This window comes from Tamandua tetradactyla, chromosome 1, assembly GCF_023851605.1.
Source record: "Tamandua tetradactyla isolate mTamTet1 chromosome 1, mTamTet1.pri, whole genome shotgun sequence".
Taxonomy (NCBI): domain Eukaryota; kingdom Metazoa; phylum Chordata; class Mammalia; order Pilosa; family Myrmecophagidae; genus Tamandua; species Tamandua tetradactyla.
The window spans coordinates 94,885,745-94,911,028 of record NC_135327.1 but is presented as its reverse complement, the minus strand read 5'-3'; the positions used below and the strand labels follow the sequence as shown (position 1 = coordinate 94,911,028).

At 40.6% G+C, this 25,284-nt stretch overlaps 1 protein-coding gene and 1 pseudogene across 1 annotated transcript in view; one reads left to right on the top strand and one right to left on the bottom strand.

The window, feature by feature from the left end:
• Positions 1-25,284, bottom strand: part of JAZF1 (JAZF zinc finger 1) — a 390,681-nt gene that overhangs the window by 353,195 nt on the left and 12,202 nt on the right. The window lies entirely within an intron of this gene.
• LOC143678743 (phosphoglycerate kinase 1 pseudogene) lies at positions 8,873-10,090 on the top strand (annotated as a pseudogene).

Here is a 25,284-nt window from a genome sequence, read left to right as displayed (position 1 = left end):
AATGTTGGGTTGATTTCTTTTTTTCCGTTAAGTTAAAAAAAAAAAAAAAAAGAGAAGGGGTAATTGGAGCTGAAGGGATACAGACTGTACAACGGGACTGGATATAAAAACTCAGAAATGGACAGCACAATACTACCCAATTGTAATGCAATTATGTTAAAACACTGAATGAAGCTGCATGTGAGGTATAGGTTTTTTGTTTTTTTTTTTCTTTCTATTATTGTTTTAATTCTTATTCTGTTGTCTTTTTATTGCTTTTTCTATCGATGCAAATGTACTAAGAAATGATGAATATGCAACTATGTGATGTTATTAAGAATTACTGATTGTACATGTAGAATGGAATGATTTCTAATTGTTTTGTTAATTCTTTTTTTTAATTAATAAAAAAATGAAAAAATAAAAAAAAAAAGAAACGTAGCTCTTCATTTTGGCTCTCCAACAGCTGTGAACCTGAACCAGCCTTTGCCCAGATGATGACAGTTGGTGAAAACACCCCTAGGTATCAGGCACTGTTCTGGGCACTGAGAAACAGCAGTGCAAGTGGCCATGAATTCATGTGGTCAAGGGGGTCACATTCTGATGGGGGAGGGTGGGGGAAGGAGAGACACAAGCAATAAACATACAAACCAATACATAAATAGGGTAATTTCAGGAGAGACAAGTCCTAGGAAAAGAGCTAACAGGGTAATGAGTAAGGAGGGTGGGCGGAGCTATGGTGGAGAAAGCCTCTAAGAAGATGAGACTTGAATGAATGATACGAAGACAGCCATGGGAAAAATCTAAAATAAGAGAATGCAGGGTTTATGGAAACTATCTTCATGATTTCTTTGTAAATCAAACTTCTAAAAAATAAAGCTTATGTTCTAAACATTCTAGAAAAGAGAAATCCAAGCAGAAAGAACAAGAGCAAAGATCTTGAGACATGAACAACATTGTCATGTTCAAGGGACAGGAGGGCAGCGAGTGAGTAGAGGCGGGAGGTGGGGTTAGGGGTGGGAGGGCTGGAGGTGTTGAGATTTGTAAGCCATGGTGAGGTGCTTGGATTTTCTTTTGCTGGAATGGGAGGATTTTAAGCAGAATGTCTTGATCAAATTTACATTTTCAAAAGATCACTCTTGCTGCTGTGGAGGGTAGGCTTTAAAGAATGGAAAAGTGGGGTGGGGCAGGGAGACATTAGGAAGCTGCAGAGGTGGATGGTGGATAGTGGACAGCGGCTTGAACGTTGGTTTCCTCACTAACTGCAGTAAGGGTCGACTACACCTAACGAAGCCCACTGCTCCAAATGTACACATACAGCTTACTACACAGCCATGCTAAACAAAAACTGCGAGTCTGGAGTCTCAGCCTTCACTCCTAATGCCTCAAACAATTATATTATCACCCAAAGTCCTAATACTTGTCATAAATGAAAACATGTTTGGGAAATAACATGCTTTTAATTAAATGATTCTTTTAGGTTAGATTGTGATATTTTAAAAACAGCTACTAGGAATTCTGTTTTGTTCACAATAGCAAAAGGCAGAACTTAACAGGTTCCCAAAGGTGTGAAAATTACTTCTGAAGCAGGGTGGGGAATCCACCTGCTTGGGTATAAAGCATAGATGAACATATATTACACACAGATATATGGTATATCTGTGGTATTAAAATTTTATGGGAGGGCGGGCAAATAGGAAAAAAATGTTTTAAAAGGATCCTTGGGGAGGTAAGGATAATTAAAAATGAGTCAGGAAACACTGATAAATATAAATATCCCATACAGAACATAACACAGGACACTCAGTCCCTCTCTATTCCCTCAGCCTGCTTTACTTTCCTTTCTAGCACTTACTATTACCTGACATGATAGATATATTTTTGCTACTGCTGTTGTTTATACTACTTCCCCCAATTAGAATGTAGGCTGTATGAGAACAAGGGGCTCTGTTCACTGCTGTCTCCCTAGCATTTTTAACAGTGCCTGGCACATGGCAGGTGAGGTTTGTTGTGTCAAAGAAGGCTATTGGATTAGATGTTCCCAAAGGTTCCTTCCAGCTGTGAAGTTCTATGATTCTAAGATGCCCTTATAGTAGTGTTAACCACAAGGCATGGTTTTAGATCCCACGCTAGGAGGCCATTCCTTGCATGCCAGAAGTATCTCATCAACAGGTGGGCCCCTGTGTCTGGCCAACTCGCCGCAGGACAAGCTGTGTTTGGGAAGGCTTCAATATATTTACCAAAACAGCACCATGGTCAGAAACTTCAGACTCACTGCATCAGGTGATAATGGTAAAATTACAGGTCTTCTAACACTATCAGCAAGATATAAACCTGTATGACTCATACTCAGCTTCAAACTGTCAAGAGAGAGAGGTAATGAATTGCTTAGGAGTCTTTTTTTTTTTGGTGGGGGGGAAGTGCATGGGCTGGGAATTGAACCCTGATCCTCCGCACGGCAGGCAAGCATTCTACAGGAGTCTTTTTTTGAGGAGAAAAGTCCTTGAGCAGCCTATACACAGCAGCAAATATAGAAACACACCATTTTTAGATGTGGGAGAAAACTCAGAAAACTTCTATTCTTGCAGCAGAGTATAGCTCTGAATCTAGAAGTCCAATTTTGAGTCTACTCATTTTCTAATGAATAACAATGGGCAAGTTATTTAACTACTCTGTGCCTCAGCTTCTTCATTCGTAAATCAGAAATAATAATAGGCATACTCCATAGCTTAATGTAATACCTGAATACATCCTATTAATATATTAAGCAGATAATCAAAAAGTATTGCCAAAGTTCCTCGAGGGATGGAAGAAAAAATATGGAACTATTAAACTTTACTACCAGGGAATCCCCTGATACTGTGTCAAACATTAGGGACACCCAAATCAATAGGCCATGTTCTCGATCATGAGGTTTACTCTTGTGAAGCTTATGTAGATAGCAAAGAAGCTTAGCCTACCTACAGGTATGCCTAAGAATTACTTCTGGAGGACCTCTTTCATTGCTCAGATGTGGCCTCACTCTCTCTAAGCCCAACTCTGTAAATGAAATCATTGTCCTGCCCAGTATGTGGGTGGGACATGACATCCAGGGGTGAAAGTGTTCCTGGTCGCGTGGGAGATGACTCCCAGGGATGAGCCCAGCCCTGGCACCATGGGATCAACAATTTCATCCTGCCCAAAAGCGGGAAAAGAAGTGTAACTAATAAGCAGCTGAGAGTTCAAACAGAGTTGAGAGGCTACTCTGGAGGTCACTCTTACACAAGCTTCAGTTAGACCTTGTTACCTATCATCACTTGCCTAACCCCAACCAGGACCATTTCAGCCAATTCTCAAGAACACCTAGGGCAATATATAAGATTCTAAAAAGGTGAAATTGGCCCTAGCAAAGCAGTCCTGAACCTATACTGAAGCTCTCTATGCTGGGAGGGGACCTTCACTGGAAAGGTCCCCAACCTTCTAAGCTACGTCAAACAGTCTAGGGACCTGGAATACAAGCACAGAGTACTGGGCAGCCCAAATCAACACCTTTATGTTCTTAAGTAACCTCAGTGTAGAAAAGCAGGCATCCCTAACCAGAGAAGCAGTTTCTCTTGTTTCCTTGCAGCTAAGAAGAAATCATTTCACTGCTCTTTTTACTTTGTCTCAATTTCCCCATCTGAAAAGCTTATTCATTCCTCACTAGGAAGTCACTGTGAATGCTTCCCTACCTCTCCAGGATGTTGTAGGAATAGCAACCTCACAATCATTTTAGAGGAAAATTTCTATCTCTATATTAAATATCAAAATCCTTTTAGACTTTTTCTATCTCTGATAAAAGGCATGTGTGATAGATTTAGATTACTGTTCCCTTATGTCTTGCCCCCTCCTCTTTAGGGAGGCATATACTTCCTTGCACTAACAAGTCTGAGCTTGACTATGTGACTTAATTTGTCCAAAGGAATGTTAGACATGATGTTATCAGGCTTTCCGTGAGCTTCTGTGGTTTAGGGTGGCATTTGCACGCTCATGGACTACCAAGAGAAGAGCATGGGCCCCAGCAGAAGCTCCCTCTTCAGTGCGGGCCCCAGAATAAACACACTGTGGAACAGACGGAAGCCCAACCTGCCACCTGTCAGCTGGCCAGCAGTCTGAAGAAAAGGTGCTCAGCAGAGCCAAGCCTTCATCAACCAAACCGCAGTCAACCTGCAGTCCAGAGAGTACAAGAGTAAGTGCTCACTGTTGAAAGCCACTGAGTTTGGGGATATCTTGTTATCCTGCATTAGTGCAGCAAGAGCTGACCAAAACACGATCATATTATAATCATTTGGAAAGGCTAAATTACCTGTAGGCTAAATTACCTGTACAAACACATGTATCTTTGTATATCTCATATTCTGTCATTTTCCCCTTAAATTTGGATGAAGAGACATCATGTCAGCTAAAACATACCACTTCTCAATTACCTGAACAAAGATGCCGATAGGTTAGAATACAGAATAGGGTCATATATTCTCAGTAAAACGGTCCATTTTGACAGTAAAATATTTATACTAACAGCTTAGGTTAGAAAACAGAATAGGGTCATATATTCTCAGTAAAATGGTCCATTTTGACAGTAAAATATTTATACTAACAGCTTCTCCTAAGATGTAGAAGTAGAAGGAAAAGCAGTATGTATTTTTTCATGGAAGAGCTACATAAAATACAATCTTTCAGAATTAAAAAAAAAAAAAAGGTGCTGTGATGGAGAAATAACATCTGCAGGCTCAGGACCCATACAATCCCTCTCAATAATTTTTCTGTCCCTCTATCAATACGTTTTAAGTTACTATGTTCAAGACTGCTGTCCCCTGGTTTTCTCCTTCCCACTATACTCTCATCCACACCTCTACCCCATTACATTTCTGTCAACACACATATCCACTAAAATCTATGCAGGACTTCACAAAGATAATGAAGAAAAATTTTAAAGAGGTCCATAGGTCCCAGGGTTTGGGAATTATACCAAACAGTATTGTTTACTATATCAAGTTATAGATAATCCTATTTCTCACTCCCACTCCAAAATAAAATAAGAAAACATAAAGATGAGTTATATTAGTCGAGATTCTTGTTTCAATATAAAATTTCAATAAACACAAAAGGCATTTAGGATTTTTAAAAAAACTAAAGTAAACTAGACTTAAAGAGATCTCAAGGGCCAATTAGGCTTTCCCAGATCCCTAGGGAGCTTTGAAGGTGGTAATGAAGTCCGTGAGCTACTTGAATGCTTCAAACAGCACAGTGACAATCAACCATGGACCTGCCTTACCTCCATGTTTCACACACGGGTCTACCTGTGTGGGCCCCGATCATCTCTCCTATCCCAAGTCCTACCACTGTCTACACTCCCTCTCTCCAGCCACACTGGCCTCCTTCATGCTTCTCAAACCACCACATGCTTTGCTGTCTCGGGACCTTTCTCCTTGCTGGCCCCTCTGCCTGGACTGCTCGTCCTCCACGCAGGCAAATGGCTCGTTGACTCCCTACTTCAATCATGTCCCTCCAACTCCAGAGGCCTCCTTCACAGAGAGGGCTTTCAGACCACCTTATCTCAGACGGGTCCCAAACTCTACCTCCTGACATGGCCTATTTTTTTTTTCACAGTGTTATGACTATTTGAACGTATCTTACGTATTTGTGTTTTGTCTGTGTCTCTCATGAGCACAGAGACTTTAAATGTGTAGTTCACCACTATATTCCCAGCTCCTAAACCACGCCTGCAGTTGGGAAATATTCACTAAATATATAAATCAGAAGTTTGAGATGTTGCTATATGAAAAAAGGAAAAACAAAGCATTTAAGTACTTATTAAATTTGTCAGACAAAATCTTTCAAGACACTGAATCCATAGGGAGGAGAAGGAAAATAAGTAACAGGGTCCTTATTTAGTTGGAAACCAGTTTCTTATTAAACTAGTGTAAGTCATACAAGCCCGGGCCAGCTCCTTCCAATTGTATCAGATCCCAGCACACTCTTTCAAAGGGAAAATCAATGACAATATATACTTTAGGACTGAAATGATTTCAAGCGATGATGTCAAATATCATTTTGGAAAAAAGTACTTTAAATATAGTCCAAAATCAGTAAACAGTTCAACTACTGCCACTCAAGCTTCTAAAACAAGGCCTAACTCAGGGCTTTCCTGAGAAGCTTCATGTGAATACGTGATATTTCAAGGACTATTATTAAAAAGATGCACAGCCACTTAAAGAGGAAGGCATGGTATTTTGTTAGAGTCCTATAGTCATGTTCTTGGATTTTTTCATAAAAGCTCTACAAACTGTTTTTCATGAGTCACAATAAACCTTTACAAACAATACATACAAAACCATCTACACTTTCCCATTGCTTAGTTGTTGCAAGATGAAAAATTATGTTTTGTGTATATATAGTTCAGTAAACCTCTCGTGACGCTTGAAATACCTTTTCTCCTAAATAGAAAGTTGTATTTATCAAATATGGAAGTCGTTTTTCTAATCACATGATCTAATGTCTCCAAAACTTAAATCTGGATAAACAATACTAAATTAAGGCTGGTATATTTTGAAACAGCAAGAATTTCTGTGTGGAATGTTTTAACAGCTCATGGATTCCTACCACCACTCAGTGCGACTTATACAAACACAAACCAAAACTCTACCAGAGAAAATGAATTTCACCAAATATCTCGAAATAAAATTGCTTAACAAAAGACAAAAAATTAGAAGAATATTTGTTTACTTCACTTTCATTTTATTAAGAAAACATATAGAATACAGAAGAATCTGAGGAGTACAGCTTTGGGAATAACATGTTAGATACAAAAAATGGCACATATCAGTATTAACATTTATTGAATGTTTTCTGGTTACTAGGTTCATTATATGCATGTTTCCATTTGACCCTCATAACAACACTCTGAGAGAAGTACTATTACTATCCCCATTTTTGACAGAAGTTGAGTCTTGGAAAAGTTACCTGGCCAGGGTCACCCAGCTGGGGTGACTCCAGAGGCAGCATACCCGACCACCGGACAGTGAAGCCCCTAGCACAGCTTCCTGCAAGGAACAACCAAGGCAATGAGCCCTAGGAGAGCTTTCTTTTCTTCGGAATTCACCAGAGTTCCAGCAGCTAACACTTTTTCACAGCCCAGCATTTATACTATACAAACACATTTGTGGACTCTCATATAACCCTGAGGTATGTGCTATTACCCCCATTTTAGAGATGAAGAAAATGAGGCACAGAGAGGTTATATAACTTGGCACAAGGAGACTAGACAGGATTCCCAGAGAGGCAAGCTGGCTCTAGCAGCTCCAGCAACCACAAGCTGTACTGCTGTTCTCTCAACTTCCTTCTGGCCAAGCTCACCCTTGACTTTAAATCACCTCAGCTGCTTCATCTACAGAATTAGCTAATGGATTAAGATCATCTCTGAAGTCCCTTCTTGTGTTTAAATAAGATGTTCAATTCATCAGCAAAATGTGTTTTTTTTCTTGCCCTGATGAAAATATACATGGAAATTTTGAGGCAGTCCTGTTTTATTCCCAGAGGGAAATATGACTGATAATGATTTTAATACTCTTTTAAGGACTAAGGCTCATCTTTTTAGGATGAGGTGCCAAAAAAAAAAATTTAATTACAAAGTTTTCATATCACAAAAGTTAGACATTTCATAAAGGGGGATGGAAATGAAAAAGACAACTATAAGTTATTATTCTTTCTATTACACTTTGTGTCATTTCCTTAGTTTCTTTGCTCAAAACAATAGTCTAAAGTTTATTCTGCATCATCCCCATTCATATGTGCTTCACTGAAGCACATGGACTATCATGAACATCTCTTATTAAATGCTGTGATTCAGTTGGTGGAGTAATTGTCTTGCAGATGTTTTAAAAGCATGTGTATCAGTTGCCAACATTTAAAAATAGACTCCACATAAAAATCTTAATTTCTAGCTTTCCTCTCTCAAATAATGATAATCGAAGTAAAAACAATAATAATAACAATAAAGGATTAGCCAGTGGCTGGCCTGCATGCTGACAAGGCAACACTGGCAGGAGCCAAGCACTGATACCCTACTTGGGTATCAAAGCAAATGCTTTGCCAGAGTCAGTTTGCCAGAGTCCCCCACAACTCCCAATTACATATTGGACTTGATCACTTCACTCACACACTGTGTCCAAAAGCATTTGAGTTTTACGACCCCTGGGCCACAAGCTCCCCAGTTTAAGCATTTCTGCTCTAACTATATATACCTGGAACAGTATCACATCTTCAAACTTCCTCTGTATTAAGCACCTGCCTCCAGTAAACGACACCTATAGGACTGAAACTCAAAAAGGTCACACCTTTAAAACCCTGATTTTTTTTTCTTTTTTGCACAGGCAGGCACTGGGAATTGAACTCCAGCATGGCAGGCAAGAACTCTGCCTGCTGATCCACCGTGGTCCACGCCTGATTCCTTTTTAAAAAGCCAGGACCCTTCGACAAGGCCTCCAAATCCACTGAACTTGGGACAAAATAGTATTTTCAATAAATGGACATGGGAGAACTGGATACCCATAGCCAAAGGAATGAAAGAGGACCTCTACATCACACCCTATACAAAAATAAACTCAAAGTGGATCAAAGACCTAAATATAAGAGCCAATAACATAAAACTCCTAGAAGAGAACATAGGAAAACATCTTCAGGACCTAGGAGGTAGCTTCTTCGACTTATACCCAAAGCACAAGCAATGAAAGAAAAAGTAGATAAATGGAAACTCCTCAAAATGAAATAATGTTTCTGTGCCTGAAAGTACTCTGTCACTCTGCACATGGTGAGTATACAACAGCAGCTATCATCGTCTAAGTGCTGAGCCTCTCATCTCCACTGTATTATCAAGATGCTTCTTTCCAACAACCTGACCCTGGACAAACTGGACGTGAAGGGGAAGCAGGTCATCATGAGAGTGGACTTCTATATTCCTACGAAGAACAAACAGAAAACAAACAACCAAAGGATCAAAACTGCTGTCCCAAGCCTCAGGTACTGCTTGGACTATGAAACCAAGTCAGTTGTTCTTATGAGCCACCTGGGCCAGCCTGATGGTGTCCCCATGCCTGACAACTACTATTTGGAGTCAGGTGCTATAGAACTCAGATCTCTGCTGGACAAGGATGTTCTGTTATTGAAGAGCTGCGTGGGCCCAGAAGTGGAGAAAGTTTGTGCTGACCCAGCTGCTGGTTCCATGATCCTACTGGAGAACCTCCGCTTTCATATGGAGGAAGAAGGGAAGGGAAAAAGACACTTCTGACAGTAAGGTTAAAGCGGAACCAGGCAAAACAGAAGATTTCTGGGCTTCACCTTCCAAGCTAGGAGAGGTCTATGTCAACAATGCTTTTGGCACTGCTCACCAAACCCACAGCTCCATGATGGGAGTGAATCTGGCAAAGAAAGCTGGTGGTTTCTTGATGACGGAGTTGAATTACTTTGCCAAGGCCTTAGAGAGTCAAGAGCGACCCTTCCTGGTCATCCTGGGGAGCTAAAGTTGCAGACAAGATTCAGCTGATCAATAATATGCTGGAAAAAGTCAATGAGATGATTATTGGTGGTGGAATGGCTTTTACTTCCTCAAGGTGCTCAACAACATGGAGACTGGCACTTCCCTGTTCGATGAAGAGGGAGCCAAGATTGCAAAGATCTAATGTCCAAAGCTGAGAAGAATGGTGCGAAGATTACCTTGCCTGTGGACTCTGTCACTGCTGATGAGAATGCCAAGACTGGCCAAGCGACTGCTGGCTGGATGGGCTTGGACTGTTTCCTGTGAGCAGCAAGAAGTATGCCAAGAGTCACAAGGGCTAAGCAGACTGTGTGGAATGGACTTGAAGGGATATCTGAATGGGGAGCTTTTGCACGAGGAACCAAAGCCTTCATGGATGAGGTGGTGTAAGCCACTTCCAGGGGTTGCATCACCATCATAGGTGGTGGAGACACTACCACTAGCTGTGTCAAATGGAATACAGAGGATAAAGTCAGCCATGTCAGCACTGGGGGTGGTGTCAGTCTAGAGCTCTTGGAAAGTAAAGTAGTTCCTGGGGTGGACGCTCTCAGCAGTGATTAGTGATTTCCTGCCTTTTGCTTCCTGTGCATATTCCTTAAGTCAATTTAGTGCTTTCTGCTTTGCCACTTGGCATAAGCTAACATCTCCCCCAACATCAAGGTTCAGCTTGTGGCCAAGAGATGCAGCATCAGGAACCCTTAAACAGCTGCACAGCATCTCAGCTAATCTTTACTGCACCCTGGATTTGCCTACATTCTTCACAATCTTATTTGAATTTCTTAGTGAATAAACCATTGTATAAATAAACCATTGTAGCTTTCTAGAGTATGTATATTTATATTTTGCCTGCTAAAAGAAAGTGAGTTATATTAGCTTAGTTCTCTCTTTGAAGTAGTTTATTCTGATAATATTATCAGAATATTATCAAACAGCTTTGTCACTGTTTCACGGCTCTGCATAGAAACAAGATAAAATTCCAGTTACAGGCAGGAAGGTGACAAAGGTGATGATCTATAAATAGACAATAAATGTATTCATTTAAACTGGGAGACAAAAGTACTTTGTCAAAAAAGTGAAGAGGCAGTCAACTCAATGGGAGAAAATATTAGAAAGCAATATATCTGATAAGGGTTTGATATCTAGTATATATAAAGAAATCACACAACTCTCAACAAAAGAACAAACAACCCAGTTATAAAATGGGCAAAATAGTGTATTAGTTAGGGTTCTCTAGAGAAACAGAAACAACAGGGAACACGCGCAAATATAAAATTTATAAAAGTGTCTCACGTAACCGCGGGAATGCAGAGTCCAAAATCCGCAGGGCAGGCTGTGAAGCTGAAGATTCTGATGGAGGGTCTGGATGAACTCAACAGGACAGGATCGCCAGCCAAAGCAGGAAGAGAGCTTGTCTATTCTGAATCCTCCTTAAAAAGCTTCCAGTGATTAGATTAAGCATCACTCATTGCAGAAGACACTCCCCTTGGCTGGTTACAAATGGAATCAGCAGTGGATGCAGCTGACGTGATCATGATCTAACTCTATGAAATGTCCTCACTGCAACAGATAGGCCAGCACTTGCCCAACCAGAGAAACAGATACCACCACTTGGACAATTTGACCCATGAACCTGACCATGACAGATATGAATAGACATTTTTCCAAAAAGGAAATACAAATAGCTAAAAAGCACGTGAAGAGATGTCCATCTTCATTAGCTATAAGGGAAACGCAAGTCAAAACTACGAGATATCACCTCACACCTATAAAAATGGCTGCCATTAAACATACAGAAAACTCAAATGCTGGAGAGGATGTGGAGAAATTGGAATACTTACTCACTTCCGGTGGGAATTTATAATGATACAGTTGCTGTGGAAGACAAGTTGGGAGTGCCTCAAAAAACTATCGAGTTGCCCTATGACCTGGCAATATCATTATTTGGTATATACCCAGAAGAGCCAAAAGCAGTATCACAAACAGACGTTTGCACACCGATGTTCATAGTGGTACTATTCACAATTGCCAAAAGATGGAAACAATCCAAGTGTCCATCAACAAAGAAGTGGACAAACAAAATGTGATATATACATATGATGGAATATTATGCAACAGTAATAAGAAATGAGGTCCTGAAGCATATGACAACAGGGATGAACCTCAAAGACATAATGCTGAGCAGAATAAGTTAGGCACAAAAGGACAGATAACGTATGATTTCACTTATCTGAACCCCCTAGAAAATGTAAACTCAAGAGTCATTAAATGTAGAATATAGGGAATCTAGAGATAGACAGAAGATAGAGAAGACGGAACGGTTACCTAATATATACAGACTACATAACAAGGTTAAACTTAAAAACATGGGAATGGATAAAGGTGATGGTAGTTCATTAGTGGGTTTTAAAGGAACAGTGCTATATTGAAGGTGAATAAGATTGAAAGGGGTTATTTAGATTCATGTACCTCACCAATTAGCACTACGAATATAAGTTCTTGCATGAACTACTTCAAAGGTATTACAGTTGTACAAAGTAAATAATAAAAAGGTATATGGGAAAAACTACTTTTTGCATTCTATGGTTTATAATTAACATGAATACATCACTAGTACCACAACAATACTAGGGGTAAATAATTGGTTGGGGGGAGAGTACAAGAGTTAAAGGGAGTTTTGGATTTTCTCTTTGGTATGAGTGTATTTCTTATTTTTCTCTTTGGAGCAATGAAAATTGTCTAAAGTTGAGTGATGATTGTATACCTAAATGAGGATACTGTGAAACACTGTTTATTTTGGATAGAATATATTCTATATGAATATTGCTTAACAAAATCTGCAGATTCAAAATAAATAAATAAACAGAAAGATGCAAATGCCAGAGAAAATGTGGAGAGGGAGGTATATCTACTCAGTGTTGGCAGGGTAGCAGAATGGGGAAGTCCCTCCCGAGGGTAATGTAGAGGATCCACAGAAGGCTAAAAAGAGGGTTGCCATACAGGCAATCCCATCACTGGGAATATACTTGAAAGAACTGAGAGCAGGGACTTGAATAGACATTTGCAGACAGATGTTTATGGCAACATTATTCATGATACCTAATGGATGAAGGTAGCCAAAGGATACATCAACTGAGATGCAGAATGGCTAATTACAGTGTATACATATGATGGAATATTGTGCAGCAACAGAAAGGAAAGAAATCATGAGCAAGCAACAAGGTGAATGAACCATGAGGACGTTATGTTGAGCAAAACAAGCCAGAAACAAGACGACAAATATTTTATGGTATCTTTAAGAAAATACTTATAAGAAAATTGGGACTTGGGTTGTAAGCTCTTATAGCAGTCACATTTATTCCTAAGCTTTAAGTGTGATTTCTAAATTCTGAGATGTTGTGCTATATGTGTATAACCTGGTGTTTTCCTGGAACTTTGGGTACCTATGTGACACCTAAGGCTCAGAGCTGGAGTCCCACAGCTCCAAAAGTCAGCATTCCTATATACAGCAACTGAATGAAGCTGATCTAGTAGGGAATAAGGTAAATCAGAATACAGGGTAAAATATGATATTGTCTGTATTTTAGAACTTCACCTACTGTATGAGACCAAAAGAAGAGAGGTTTATTTTGTCCAAAACCTAAACTTTCTGCAGCACACAATCTAACTTAACCTGTCTGCCAAGTTCATTTAAACAACCTAAACACATAGAGCCTAGAATTGGGAATGAGTCCTACAATTCTGTATAGCTTAACGTAATACTCACACATATTCAAGAGTATGTTGGGCAGATAATTAAGAAGTATTGGCAAAGCCCCTTGAGGATGGGAGAAAAAATATGGAACTATTAAGCTCTCCCACCAGGGAAAGCCCTGTTACTGTTTCAAACATTAGGGACTCCCAAGTCAACAGAACAAGCCCTTGATCTTGAGGCTTGCTCTGTGAACTTTATTTATGTGATGGAGAAGATTAGTGTACCTATAGTTATGCCTAAGAGTTACTTCAAAAGAACTTCTTTTGTTGCTCAGATATGGCCTCTCTCTTTCTAAGCCTAACTCTGCAAGTAAATTCATTATCCTCCCCCCTATATGGGACATTACATCTGGGGTGAAAGTTGTCTTGGCAGCGTGTGACATGAATCTTCGGGATGAGCCTAGCCCAGGCACCACAGGCTCAACAACGCCTTTCTGACCAAAAAGGGGAAAGAAATGTAACAAAATAAAGTATTGCGGCTGAGAGAGTTCAAACAGAGTCAAGAGGCTATTCTGGAGGCTACTCATATGCAGGCTTCAGCTAGATACTGCCATTTACCATGGTTTGTTTAACCCCAACCTAAACCATTCCTGTCAATACCAAAGAACACCTAGGGTTTTGAGATTCAACAAAAGTTTCACACACTAAGATTACTTTCTAGAAACCTATAACCTCCAGATGGGTTCCTAGGTCAGAAAAGCCCTGAAACCCAGAGGGGCCAGCATCTCTGAAAAATCAACTAGTTCCATCCTCTTATTCCATATTATCACTACCCCTTTCTAACATGAAAAAGTTAGAATGGGCATAGCCCAAATACCCCTCAAGATTGGGAAAAGGATCAAAGAAGAAGGAGCTGCAATTGAGAAGATAGAATTTAACAATGAGTATGACTATTGAATTATTATATTGATAATTTTTTTTAGTCTCCTATTGTCTTAGAGCAGCTAGAAGGAAATACTGAAATGGTGGAACTGTAACCCATACCACACTTTGAAATTTGTTCTATAATTACTTGTTAAAATATAGCTTTAAATTTATCACTTTTTATATATACACTATATTCCACAATAAAAAATGTTAAAAAAAAAAACAAAAAACATGACTTTGCAAATGGCCATGTGCAGCTAATGACCTAGTTATTTCATTAATGTAAACCAATGGTTTACCAATCCTGGCTACACATCAGAATCAACTATGTAATGTTTAAAAAGCAGATGCTCTTCATCAGAAATTCTGGTGGTGGAGTCTGGGCATCCTTATTTTTCCAGGTTCACCCAAGTGATTCTGATGGCAACCAGTGTTGACTACAACTGGTGTAAATGCTACTGAAATATAGGGTGTGACTTGCAAACCAAGAAGACTGATTTCTACAAGCCAGAGAGGAGAATCATTCTCACAAATTTACGAGATTAACACTTAAGATGCCAACATCTCAGGGACTGACAAAATATTATTTCTTGGTCTTACATTTAAAGGGATGCATACATATAACCTAACATCTCCTGACCAAATTTTTGTCTGATGAGTGTACATTTTAACAGCAAATATTTTGGTGTGAGCCCCTAAAGTGCTGTAGTGAAGCCAAAATATAAAAGGGAGTTTCCAACTGAAGCAGAATATTGAAACATTAGCTTAAGTCACACACTGTCAACCATTTGGTTGAGTTGGTGCCAAACTCCAGATGTCTAGTGTCAGAAACATCTCATCAAAAGATCTACTCGGCATATCTCTAAAATCTAAACTATCTATAGATTATTTGGGGCCTATGAAACCACCGGTTAGCACTTCCTATGAGTTCTGAGTAAGTGTTTTAGTCCACAGCGTACCAACCTGTCAGATTCCTAAATAAAGTGATGTTAGTTCAAGCCTTGTGAATCTAGACCAACAACAAGAGAAAACAAGGAAACCAGAGAGGACTAAGAAAGTTAATCTGGAACTTTTGAGGCAAAGACTTTCCATAATATATAATTTACTTGAGCCTATAAAAAACTTCAAAAAATCCATTTTCTTCATTTGATGCCTAATACCTGAGAAAGTTATCACATAATTTATATTTACTTTTGCTTATTACCATGGTATAAGTTCCTTACTTTTGCCATTACTTATGTCATCATGCCTATGTTAAGAACCGTACAGCTAAATTAGTCTTTGAGAGGCTTTCACTGAATAAGTTAGGTAAGAAAAAGGGTGCCTCGATCTCAACCCCAGATCTGCTCCTGTGCCAGCCATTTGCATTCTGTTGATGGAGTGACAAGGCGAGAAGTGTGCCCTCTCTCTGTATGCATGCCACCAGTGAAGAATCTGGCGGGGAGGGCTCCAACATATGCTGACAGCGACCTACAGTTTAGTACCTAATTCAGTGTTCATTGCCACGCCCCATTATGGATCTTCGGTCAAACCAATTTTGAAAATAAAGTACAGGAACATAGTGAGATTATTTTGAGACTCTAAAGTAAAAAATAACCTTATACGTGTGCAGTGTTTGCTTTTGTCAAGAGTCCCTAACTCCCAAATAAATTAATCTCTGTGAGGCAGAGAAACTGATTGGCAACTTTAGACGATTCAGGAATTATAACCATTTTAGAATTGCTGAAGTATTGTTTCATTGTTATTACTGTGATAAGGGGACACTCTTAGACCCTCCTTTCCTACATAAAAGTTTTCTTTAGAAGCCTTCACACATTTCTATTTCTATCAGGAGGAAGGCCTCAAAATATTTCCCAATCATCTAAATTGCTCACATTGAACATCCATCCTTTAGGTATTTCAGACACTTAGGTACACAAGAGCCCTTTATTAAAATAGGAACATTTTAAAGGGTCACACCTTAGGCTGTCAGGAGCAAGTGCTAAGGTATTTGGGGACACCTAAGAGCAAAGCCTGCCCTCCTTCCTCTGAGCATCTTACTGGCTGTTACGGTCAGGTTCATGTGTCAACTTGGCCAGGTGGTGGTACCCATCTGTCTGGTTGGGCAAGTGCTGGCCTGTCTGTTACTATGAAGACGTTTCATAGAATTAAAACATGATCACATTGGCTGCATCCACAGCTGATTACATTTGTAATTAGCCAAGGGGAGTGCCTTCTGCAATAAGTGATGTTTAATCTAATCACTGGAAGCCTTTTAAGGAGGATTCAGAAGAGACAGTCTTTGTTCTCCTGCTCTGGCTGGCGAGTCTCTCCTGTGGAGTTCGTCCAGACACTTCATCAGCATCGCCAGCTTCACAGCTTGTCCTATGGATTTTGGACTCTACATTCCCACAGTTACATGAGACACTTTTATAAATTTTATATCTATGGATATTTCCTGCTGATTCTGCTTCTCTAAAGAACCCTAGTTAATACAGTTTGGTACTGGGAGTGGGGTGTTTCTTAAGAAACAGAATCTTAAAAATGGATTTTGATGATTGGTTTCCTACTCTGACTGGACTCAAAGGCACTAAGCCCTAAGGACTCTGATTCCTGTAATCAGAATGATACTGCCAATCTATGGGGTAAGTTGGCAAAAAAGATAGTCAACATATCACCATTTGATTCTTCTAATGCTTCGCTTGTATGAAGCTAGCCTCTGGGGGATAATGTTTTCGACACCTTTATGGAGTTTTGTGGAAATAAGGGGGATAGAGATGTTGGCTGCTTGTTGTTAGATACACTGTATACATTAGTGAGCAAAAGAGATGGGCTTAAGGCTTCAAATGAGAAATCTACACGCCATCTGACAGGCGTTAACATTTCTATGAGTGTCCTGAAGGAAAATCTTATTTACTGTAGCCATAGACTTGAGATCTCCAAAAATTACTCAGAATTTTATTGTCAGAGTAGCAACTTTACAACAGAAACTGAAATCTCAGTCTTGCATGGTGTCTGATGTTAAAGTGAGAGCACTGATTGGAAAGGAATGGGACCCTGAAAAATGGGATGGTGACATATGGATTGATAATGATGTTGGGGGTGAGGTTGAAACCCTAGACCATGCTGAGCCTTCTCTAGATAACCCTGTAATAGTCTGCCCTGAGGACATAGCCACCCCACCTCCAGTCTGCCCTGAGAAGTTGGCCACCCAACCTCACCTGAAGGGATTAGCCCTAGAGTGATTAATCTTGTTTCACCAGATGAAACTACAAATGAGTGCCCTGAAGCAAATGGCTTGGAAGATATTTCTAATTCCTTTTATTACCCACCCCCACCACCCCTCATTCCTTCCAGATTTATAACTAGACTAAAGTCCCAACAGGCCCCTAAAGGTAAGGTCCAAAGTATCACACATGAGGAGGTACGTTATACTCCAAAAGAACTGTGTGAGTTTTCCAATTTATATAGACAGAAATCAGGGGGATATGTATGGCAATGGATTTTAAGGGGGTAGGATAATGGTGGGAGAAATATAAACCTGGGTCAGATTGAATTTATTGATATGGGCCCACTAAGTAGAGATTCTGGATTCAATGTTATAGCTCAAGGCGTTCAAAAAGGCATAACAGTCTGTTTGGATGGTTGGCTGAAATATGGATCAAAAGGTGGCCAACATTACCTGAGGTTGAAATGCCAGAACTGCCCTGGTATAATGTAGATGAGGGGATCCAGAGGCTTACAGAGACTGGAATGTTAGAGTGGATTTATCATGGAAAGCCTGCTCTTATACCTCAAGAATATGCAGAGGATGCACCTTTTACCAGAACTGTGAGAAATAAATTTGTGAGACTGGCACCATCATCCCTGAAGAGCTCTGTAGTTGCACTTCTCTGTAAGTCAGATATTACTGTGGGAACAGGCATCACTGAGGTGGAATCCTTAAACACAGTGGGGATGACAGGATCCCAAGTTGGCAGAAGCCAGGTGGCAGCACTTAATTGCCAAAGACAAGGTGGACGTGGGTATCATAATAGACAGCAGACTCAAAGCGTGAGTTAAAATAATCTGACTTGCAGAGACTTGTGGTGTTGGCTAGTAAATCAAGGGGTACCTAGAAATACAATAGATGGGCAGTCTACTAAATTCTTGTTTGAGCTGTGTAAGTAGAAGAGTTCTAGGTCAAGTGAACAGAAGTCTAACTTGAATTACAAAAATACAGAGTCATGGCCCCTTAATCAATTTCCAGACTTGAGACAATTTACAGACCCAGAGCCCTTTGAATGAGGGAGAGGCCAGGTCCCTTTGAGGGAGGACCCTGTTACAATGCCACAAATTTATACTGTTAATCTTCCTCCAAGCCTTCACCAAGGAGACAGATGGTCTTTTACCAGGGTAACTATGCATTGGGGTAAAGGAAATGATCAGATATTTCAGGGACTATTAGATACTAGTTCAGAAGAGACATTAATTCCAGGGGATCCAAAATGTCACTCTGGTTCACCATTCAGAGTCTACGCTTATGGAGGTCAGGTGATTGATGGAGTTTTTAGCTCAGATCTGTCTCACAGTGGGTGCAGTGGGCCCTCAGACCCATTCTGTAGTTATTTCCCAGTCCCACAGTGCATAATTGGAACAGACATACTGAGCAACTGGCAGAATCCCCACATTGGCTCTGTAACTTGTGGAGTGAGGGCTATTATGGTAGGAAAGGCTAAGTGGAAGCCACTGGAGCTGTCCCTACATAGTAAAATAGTAAATCAGAAGCAATACCAGATCCCTGGAGGGATTACAGAGATTAGTGCCACTCCTAGGGACTTGAAGGGTGCAGGGGTGGTGATTCCCACCACATCCCCATTCAACTCTCCTATTTGGCCTGTGCAGAAAACAGACGGGTCTTAGAGGATGACACTGGATTATCGTAAACTCAGCCAGGTGCTAACTCCAATTGCAGCTGCTGTTCCAGATGTGGTATCATTGCTTGAGCAAATCAATTCATCCCCTGGTACCTGGTATGCAGCTATAGATCTGCCAAATGCTTTTTATTCAACCGCTATTAGTAAGGACCACCAGAAACAATTTGGTTTCAGCTGGCAAGGTCAGCAATATACTTTCACTGTCCTACCTCAGGGGTATATACACTCTCCAGTCCTATGTCATAATCTTGTCTACAGGGAAGTTGATTGTTTCTCCCTCCCACAAGGTATCACAGGTCCATTATATTGAAGATATCATATTGACTGGACCTAGTGAGCAAGAAGTAGCAACTACTCTAGACTTATTGGTAAGGCATTTGTGTGTCAGAGGATGGGAGATAAATCCAAAAAAACATCAGGGCCTTCTACCTCCAGTGAAATTTCTAGGTGTCCAGTGGTGTGGGGCATGTCAAGATATCCCTTCTAAGGTGAAAGATAATTTGCTGTACATGGCATCACCTATGACCAAACAAGAGGGACAATGCCTAGTTGGTCTCTTTGGATTTTGGTGACAGCATATTCCTCATTTGGGTGTGCTATTCTGGACCATTTATCGAGTGACCAGAAAAGCTGCTAATTTTGAGTGGGGATCTGAACAAGAGGAGGCTCTATGACAGGTCCAGGCTGCTGTACAAGCTGCTACTTGGACCATATGATCCAGCAGAACCAATGGCGCTGGAAGTGTCAGTAGCAAATAGAGATGCTGTCTGGAGTCTTTGGCAGGCCCCTATAAGAGAATGGCAACTCAGATTGTTAAGATTTTGGAACAAAGCCTTACCGTCTGCTGCAGATAACTATTCTTCTTTTGAGAAACAGCTTTTGACCTGCTATTGGGCCTTAGGAGAGACTGAATGCTTAACCATGGGCCACCAAGTTACCATGAGACCTGAGTTGCCTATAATGAGCTGGGTGTTGTCTGATGCACCAAACCATAAAGTTGGGCATGCACAGCAGCACTCCATCATAAAATGGAAATGGTACATATGAGATAGGGCCAGAGCAGGTCCTGAAGGCACAAGTAAGTTACATGAGGAAGTGGCCCAAATGCCCATTGTCTCCACTCCTGCCACATTACCTTCTCTTTCCCAGACCAGAGCTATGGCCTCTTAGGGAATTCCTTACAGTGAATTGACTGAGGAAGAGAAAATTCGGGCCTGGTTTACAGATGGTTCTACACAATATGCAGGTACCACCAAAAAGTGAGCAGCTGTAGTACTACAACCCCTTTCCAGGATGTCCCCAAAGGACAGTGGTGAGGGGAAATCCTCCCAGAGGGCAGAACTTCGAGCAGTGCACCTGACTGTTCATTTGACTTGGAAGGAAAACTAGCCAGAGGTGCGTTTATATACTGACTCATGGGCTGTTGCTAACGATTTGGCTGAATGGTCAGGAACTTGGAAAGACCATAATTGGAAAACTGGTGAGAAGTAGGTCTGGGGAAGAGGTATGTGAAAGACCTTTCTGAGTGGGTTAAAAACATTAAGATATTTGCGTCCCATGTGAATGCACAACAGAGGGTGACTTCAGCAGAGTAAGGTTTTAATAATCAAGTGGATAAGATGACCCGTTCTGAGGATATCAGTCAGCCTCTTTCCCCAGCAACTCCTGTCATTGCCCAACGGGCTTGTGAACAAAATGGTCATGGTGGTAGGGATGGAGGTTATGCATGGGCTCAGCAACATAGACTTCTACTCACCAAGGATGACCTAGCTACAGCCACTGCTAAGTGCCCAATCTGCCAGCAACAGAGATCCACACTCAGCTCCTGATATTTCACCAATCCCTGAGGTGACCAGCCGGCTACCTGGTGGCAGGTTGACTACGTTGGATCACTCCCTTCATGGAAGGGGCAGTTATTTATTCTAACTGGAACAGACACATATTCTGGATATGGGTTTGCTTTCCCTGTATGCAATGCTTCTGCCAAAACTACTATCTGTGGACTTACAGAATGCCTTATCCATCATCATGGTATTCCACACAGCATTGCTTCTGATCAGGGAACACACTTCACAGTAAATGAAGTGTGGGAATGGGCACATGCCCATGGAATTCTCTGGTCTTACCATGTTCCCCATCATTCAGAAGCAGCTGGATTAATAGAACGGTGGAATAGCCTTTTGAAAACTCAATTACAGTGCCAACTAGGTGGCAATACCTTGCAGGGGCTGGGGTAATGTTCTCAAGGAAGTTGTGTATGCTCTGAATCAACATCCATTGTATGGTGCTGTTTCTCCCACAGCCAGGATCCATGGGTACAGGAACCAAGGGGTGAAAATGGGAGTGGCACCACTCACTATTACCCCTAGCGAATCACTAGGAAATTTTTTGCTTCCTGTGCCTGCAGCCTTGAGCTCTGCTCGTCTACAAGTTTTAGTTTCAGAAGAAGGAGTGCTTCTACCAGGAGAAACAACAATGATTCCATTCAACTGGAATCTAAGGCTGCCACTTGGTCACTTTGGGCTACTCATGCCCCTGGATCAACAAACCAAGAAGGGGGATTACTTTACTGGCTGGGGTGACTAATCCTGACTATTGGGGGAAATAGGACTCCAACTACACAATGGAAATGGAAGTAAAGAAGAGTTTTCCTGGAATACAGGAGATCCCCTAGGGTGTCTTTTAGTAGTATCATGCCCTGTGATTAAAATTAATGGAAAAGTGCAACAACCCAAACCAGGTATGACTACCAATGGCTCTGAAACTTCAGGAATGACAGTCAGGATCACCCCACCAGGCAAAGAACTACGGCCAGATGAAGTGCTTGCTGAGGGTAAAGGGAACATGGAATGGGTAGTGGAAGAAGGCAGTGATCAATATGAACTATGACCACGTGATCAGTTGCAGAAACGAGGAGTGTAATGTTCTTTTGTTAATGTTATAGCATTTAAGTTGTAACATACCAAGTTTAAGAACGAATATTATCCAAGGACTTGCACCCTATTCTGCAGAGATTTAATGCATTTCCAGTTGTACAGCTCACTGGACAGCTGAGTATTGTTAGGTGAGGGAAAAAAAATGTGTCTTTTATTGTTTTCTATTTAGAGATTAAGTATGGTTGAAGGTGATATGTATAGCTGCCAAGTTAACAAGGGGTGGACTGTCACATTCAGGTTCATGTGTCAACCTGGCCAGGTGGTGATGCCCATTTGTCTGGTTGGGCAAGTGCTGGCCTGTTACTATGAGGACACTTCATAGAATTAAATCATCTATGCATCCACAGCTGATTGCATTTGTAATCAGTCAAGGGGAGTGTCTTCTGTAATGAGTGACATTTAATCTAATCACTGGAAGCTTTATAAGGAAGATTCAGGAGACAGTCTTTCTCTTCCTGCTTTGGCCAGTGAACCTCTCCTGTGGAATTTGTCCAGACCTTTCACTGGGTCATCAGCCTGCTTTATGGATTTCTGGACTGTACATTCTCACAGTTACATGAGACACTGTTATAAATTTTATATCTACAGATATTTCCTGCTGGTTTTGTTTCTCTAGAGAGCTCTAGCTAATACACTGGCTATGTACTTTGAGCCGGTTATTTGGCCTGTGTCCTGGTTTCCTCCTGCGTTAAATGGCACTAATACTGTGCACTTCAGGTTATACAAATGGCACTAATACTGTGCTCTTCGAGTTATGCAAATGCACAGAGAACTAGCCAGTGCCTGACATGTTAGAAACAGGCGCTTAATAAATAGTAGCTATTGTTACTATTTTATACTAATAAAATGACTGTCAGAGCTGTCCAAGTTTAAACTGTTAAAATATCAGGATTCAAAATCCAGTTCTGTCTAGTTTCCAAGTCCAAGCTTCCCCCTCCCTTCAAACATTGCCCCTTAATACAAACACCCCTAGCAAAGAAGATATGGGAGGAAGCAAAAAAAACATTTACGCTAGTATTGCTTAGACCCTATAATGTTTTAGGCAACCAGGCATTGTAGGTAAGGCATAAAATGATTCAACTAATCTTCAAAATGTACTCAGCTTGGAACAGGACTAAGAAAGTTCTATTCCCAATCATGAAAATAAATAAACCAATTTCCCTTTTTATTTATTTTTAACATGGGCAGGCACCAGGAATCGAACCCGGGTCCTCTGGCATGGCAGGCAAGAGCTCTGCCTGCTGAGCCACCGTGGCCCACCCCAATTTCCTTTTCAATTCTCTTTAAAAAGAAGCCAACGCAGGTGGTTCAGTGGTAGAATGCTTGCCTTTCATGCAGGAGACCTGGATTTGATTCCCGGACCATGACCCCCTAACTGCCCTCCCAAGAAAAAAAAAACACAAAAAAAGGTAAAAATGGCAAATTCTCTTCACTTTCTCTAAGCACAACTCTGCAAATGAAATCACTGCCCTCCCACCTATGTGGGGCACGACATCCAGGGGTGAAAGTTTCCCTGGTTGCGTGGGAGATGACTCCCAGGGATGAGTCCAGCCCTGGCGCCGTGGGATCAACAATCCCATCTGAAGCAAAAGGGGGGAAAGAAGTTTAACTAATATAGTATCAGTGGCTGAGAGTTCAAATAGAGTTGAGAGGCTCCAGAGTACTGGAGGTCACTCTTAGGCAAGCTTTAGTTAGATATTGCTATCTATCATAACTTGCCAACCCCCAACCAAAACCATTCCATTCAACCCTCAAGAACACCTAGAGCAATATATAAGTTACCATAGTGCATTAGGTAACTTTTCAGAAACCTACAACCTCCAAATGGGTCCCTGGACCAGATAAGTCTTGAAACCTAACGGGCCAGCCTCTCCAGTACATCAGCTAGTTCCATCTCCCTACTCCATATTATTGACAGCCCCTTCCAACATGAAAAAGTTAGAATGGCCATTGCCTAAATATCCCTAAGGAGTGGGAAGAAAATCAAAGGTGATGGTGGAGTTATACAGAGAAGGTAGGGTTTAACAAATGAATATGATTGCTGAATCATTCAATTGATATTTCTTTTAGTCTCCATATCTTAGAGCAGTAAGAAGTACAAATGTAAAATTGTGGAACTGTAACCCATACCAAACTCTGAAATTTGTTCTACAACTAATTGTTGTGCTGTGCTTTGAAATGTATTTTTTTTTGTATATATGTTGTTTTTCACAAAAAAGAAAAAAAAGTTGATTGTGATGATAAAAAAAAATATTACTTTTCTAGCCTCCTATGTTCTGGAGCAGCTAGAAGGAAAAATCTGAGATGATGGTACGGTAGCCCATGACAAACTCTGGGATCTGTCCTGTAACTACTTGTTGAAGAGTGCTTTGAAAACTGTTGCTTTTTCTTTCTTTGCTTTGTATATATGTCATATTATATGATTAAAAAAAAAGCTTTAAAAGTTTGGTTCCTGGTGCCTGACCGTGCAAAAAAAAAAGGTTGAAAAAAAAAGATGAAGCCAACATCTTCTTCAAACTTCTCTGATAAAAACTGGGATTACTGCATGACTGGTGCATGACTGGTATTTGTGGGTACACCATAAATATGTACATATAAGTACATAAAGACATCTACCTTTCATATCCATATGTGCACACCTCCAGAGAAGATTAGTTTCAAAGATGTGCTTTTCACAGTCCAAAGTACTTTTTAATTTTTATTTTCATTTCATTTCTGAAAACACTGATTGAGAAAGCAGACAGGAGGATGACAAGACCCTGCCCTCAAAGAATGAGCAGAGTCTCAGGGAGACAGGTCCGAAGCCTGGGACACAGCCCCACCCACACAGGGACAAGGGCAGGCAACACAAGGAGGGAAGGACCAATTATAATGATAATGTTTACTGAGGTAAAAGGGGCTTTGGGTCCTGGAGGAAATTATTTCTATGCTATGAACTAAAATAAACAAATATTCAGGTTCACATTTGCTTAAATAATGGCACTTAACCAATATGGTAGCATATTTAATTTCAAATTTGAAAGCAGTGCTTCTAGGAAGGAGGTAATGCCTAATTCATAGGTTTGCTGTTAGGATGAGTTAAATACCATAAGAAAATTCACTAGCACATCTCCCACACATAGTAATGGTTCCTTAACTGGTATCGAAGAGTGAACCCAAGTTTGTGGGGTCTACAGCTTTGAGGTCCTCTTTATAAAAAAAGTAACACAACATTACAAATATAAAATGCCCAGAGAAATGATTATTTATTTAGATTGAAGAATCACAACAAAAAACAAAATTTAAAAAGCTGAAAATACCAAAACAT